This window comes from Cyprinus carpio, unplaced genomic scaffold, assembly GCF_018340385.1.
Source record: "Cyprinus carpio isolate SPL01 unplaced genomic scaffold, ASM1834038v1 S000006808, whole genome shotgun sequence".
NCBI lineage: Eukaryota > Metazoa > Chordata > Actinopteri > Cypriniformes > Cyprinidae > Cyprinus > Cyprinus carpio.
In genome coordinates, this window is record NW_024879394.1 from 71,432 (window position 1) to 76,001 (window position 4,570).

At 38.1% G+C, this 4,570-nt stretch overlaps 1 pseudogene; it reads right to left on the reverse strand.

Moving 5' to 3' along the window:
• The window catches only part of LOC122144930, a 103,464-nt pseudogene that overhangs the window by 52,242 nt on the left and 46,652 nt on the right, over positions 1-4,570 (reverse strand).

Here is a 4,570-nt window from a genome sequence, read left to right on the forward strand (position 1 = left end):
TGCTGGATGTTCACTTTGAGTGCCTTTCTCTGTGTCAAGGCTGATTTATACTTGACGCGTCGCAATTTCGCTTGGGTCATCACAGTGTTGCTGGATGTTCACTTTGAGTGCGCGCGAACTATTCGCATGGCGGAGTGAACGGCATTTTTTGTAACTTTCCGCATAGCTCTGCATCCGAACATGCACGAGTTCAGGGCGATTCTAGCTGAACATGCACGTCTTTGTCGGCGTTTGTGTGAAACAGAAGCAGTTTAATGTGAAGTTCAAGATAAAAAAATCCCCATTTCTTGTATTACAGTCAGATAGTCTAGAAGAGGAATGAAAATATAACATTCAACTGATTAATCAGTTGCTCTTGAAATGACCTGAGCAATATTAATCCCCATTTTGTTTCTTATTTAAATAAATTGTTTCTTATTTAAAATATTTTGTGGGCATCCAAGAACAGTTCTTAGCTGGTTCAAATTATATTTAACAAATAGAAGTTACTCTGTCAGATTGGGTAATTTTTCTTTGTCGTCTGCTAAACATTCCTGTGGTGTGCCGCAGGGTTTTATTCTCGCACCCATTCTTTTTTCTTTGTATTTACTTCCTTTGGGCTCTATTTTCAGAAAGCATAGTGTATCATTTCACTGCTCTGCAGATGATACCCACATTTATTTACCTCTGAATCTAAATAAATATGCTGCTCTGGAATCTCTTTTTGCATTCCTTGATGAAGTGAAAACGTAGTTCTCTCAAAATGTCTTGTTTCTGAATGAATCAGTTACTGAGATTATAGTATTTGGCCCCAGTGAAAATTCATAGATATCTGTCTGATCAACTCTATCCATATAATCCTACACGAAATCTGAGGTTTTGTAATCAAAGGTTTCTTTCTGTTCCTAGATCATGGTTAAAGCAAAGAGGGGATAGAGCCTTTGCAGTTGCTGGCCCTAGGCTGTGGAACAGCCTTCTAGCCTATATTAGATTGGCACAGTCTTTAACTGTTTTTAAATCATCTCTTAAAACCTATTTCTTCTCTTTGGTTTTTGATTAATTGTGTTTATGGTATGAATCTGTGGGTTGCCCTGTGTTCTATGTCTTTTTTTTGTTCAGCACTTTGGTCAGCCGTGCTTGCAGTTTTTAAATGTGCTATATAAATAAAACAAACTCGAAACTTGAAATTAAATTGGATGTCGGTTGCAAAACAAGTGAGTGAGATTACAGATACAGACTACTGTCACCTGATGGAGTCATTTCTCATTTCTTACAACATGCTAGTTGGCCACTGGATATAGTCTTCGCATTGTTTTTGAGCACAACTTTTTTTTTCATGCAGGTGTAACGTGGTTGTTTCAAACAAAAAGGAGTGTTGGATCCACATGCAGTAAGAATATTTATTAAAAAAAATGAAAAAAATCCAGGCAAGGAACCAGGGCCGCTTTTCCACCACCAGGCCGAATGGTTCTAAGAAAAATAAGGAATCGGTTAAATGTGTGTTGTCTGGCTACTAGTTTCTCTCTGTGGCTGGCCAAGTGTGCTATTTGAGCTATTTGTGATCATTCCCCATAACGTACTCACTATTTACATCTCAAACCATATGTAAACACTTACGTTACCAACTACTGATGGGTTTGTATTGCGAGCTCTCTTATCAGCCCCTGCGGTGGAAAACAAAACCACCCGGATCGGCATGGAGTCTGGATCGCATGGAATGGAACAGTTAAGCACCAGAACAGCCATCCTCGGTACCATAAAAGTAGCTCAGGTAAACACAGGCAAAAACAAGAACACAGGAGAAACATTGAACAGACATAAAGCGCCACGCCTTTACAACCTGTATTAATTCTAAACCCCTCAGTCACCATATCCTTAACTATCTTAGTTTTAGTCGACGAAAACTGATGACATTTTAGTCTAGTTCTCCAACGAAAACTGATGACATTTTAGTCTAGTCTTAATCGCTGAAAACCATGACATTTTAGTCTAGTTTTAGCCAAATTGCCTTAGTCTCTTTTAGTAATGCAATTTATCCAACCTAGTCAATATAGTACAAGTAACTTAGTGTCTAATTCTTAGCCAAACCCATTTCCAAACAAGGCTATCTTTATTATACACTATTACCCGCGTAATTCTAGAACACAACCAACATTCCAGATTAATGGAAGACTCTCTGAATTTGAATTTACAACATTTATTTTACCAACTAAAACATGCAACTAGAAGCGGCCATTACGCCATAACCAACAAAACAGTCGAAAAATGACCAAACGCACTATAATAATAAAAATCTGCTAATCCAAAGACGAACTCGCCATTCCGTCCACCGTCCCAGTGTCAAGGCTGATTTATACTTGACGCTATTTAATTTCGTCTTAATACAGTGTTGTTGATGTTCACTTTGAGGCAAGGCGAACTATTCGCTGCATATTTTGAGCGGAACCGCAATTTTGTAACTTTCCGTGATAGTCTCTGCATCCGCACCATGCACGAAGTTCAGGCTTATCCCAGCCTGTGAAATAGAAGTAGTTTAATGCGGTTCAACCCATCAGGTGCTTTGATGAAAATGTTTTTTTTTTTTTTAGTTAGTTTGCATAGTCATCCGCCGGCTTTATTGAGGTTTGTTTTATTTTTTGTCCAAAGAAAATAGAATTAGAATTCATTTAGATATTACACCTATTTTGCCACTATCAAGCCCAAAGCTGTCCTCCAGGTTTGATTTCTCTCGTAATACTGTTTCCTCAATAGTTTAAGATTATTCTGGAAGCCTTGTACATGTTGGAATTATTAATTCATCAACCTTATTCATCATAAGATTTTAGAATTGGCCATACCGCAAATGACTTCACGGTGATTCTACGATTTTAGAGGATAATTACTCCTCACGCATTTACATTGTGTCTCATTCCGTACATGATACCGGTCGTTTGACGAAATTTGAGTCATAATTTCATTGACGAAAGCAACACTACAGACACCATGATACCCTCTATGTGGCGTGACGACACCCCACATACTACGAACATGACAAACCCTGGGGTATTATACACCAAGTACACCAGGGTCTGACATGCAGGATAAGGTTGGGTGATTAGTCTGGACAAGAAACTAACAAGGGTTGCTAAGGAGACAAACAAGGCAGCAAAGCAAACAGGAATTTATTTCTTTATTTTTTCATTTATTTTTAATTTTATTTACCCATTATTTCGGTGCACACAGGAAAACAGCACAGAAATAATGGTTAATACATTTCAAAATAAAAGTCCTAAACACACGAACACAGTGTAACACAGGCTGGGATTATGACAGCAGGTGGCACCACAGTTGGCTTATGTTTCTGCTGTTTCTGTGATGTTGGTTTGGTGTGTCACTGGCTTTAGAGATCAACTCACCTGAGTTTCTCCAATTTACAGTTATGTTTAAGTCCATCAGAGAGCAGCGTCACTCCTGAATTCTGCAGATTATTATTGCTCAGGTCAAGATCTTTCAGGCTGCTAGATTCTGAACTGAGAACTGAAGCAAGACTTGAACAGCTTTCCTCTGTAAGCGCACACTTTCTGAGCCTAAAAATATAAAACATAAAATCAAAACTCAGGATACTAAACTCTACCATTATAGCTGCAAGAACTAGGTGCTGAGATTGAGGCTAATTAACCAGTTATTCTTTAAATATCTGAAATTCATTTGAGGATCATTTTGAATTTGAAAGGTGAAAACTAAAATAGGCGACTGATGCATTCAAAAAGCAGTTCAATATCCCCAGCCATAGTGGCTCCCTGCCCTGATGCCCGCAATTTGTATACAGTTTATAATTACCCAAATGAATATAAGTGTTCGTGGCTGAGGAGGGTAAAATTTTCCACCATCGCGTATTTAGTAACTTTAGGATTCTGTGTAACATGCATGTTTTGTGAAACAGTATGGGATGCGGCCCATTGCAGGGGGTATGGTGGGAGGGGGTTTAAGTAAGCACTTTGCCACTGCCCTTTTCTTTACGTTAGCAGATTTAATGATTTTCTACATTTAAATTTAGTCATTTAGCAGAGCATTTTATCCAAAGCGACTTAACTCCAAATGAGGACAGTGTGGGGGAGCAATCAAAAACAAGGAAAAAGAAAAGGCAATGGATAACGAAGTGCTATAACAAGTCCAGTTAGCCTAAAAACACAGTATACCGTAGCAAGGGCTTTAAAAATTAATAACTAAAACGGAAAACAGATAGAATGAGAAATACATGAAGAACTAGAGCAAGCTAGGGTTAGAGGTTTTTTCCTAATTGTATAATAAATGAAAAGAAACAAGAGAGAACAAAAAAGATTAAACAGGTCGTTAGATTTTTTTTTTTTAAATAGAATAGAATAGTGAAGGGAAAAGTAGTGGGTCAAATAAATTGGAAGATGTTGTTTAAGACGATTCTTTAAAGATGTCAAGGCACTCAGCTGCTACGGATTGAGGTGGGACAGGTTCATTCCCCAGGATTGTGGGAACATTTAATTAAAAGTCAGGTAAAAGTGACTTGGTGTCTTCTTTGGGATGGCACAATCAGAGCGATGTTCACTTGCAGAATGTAAGTTTCTAGATGGGGCAC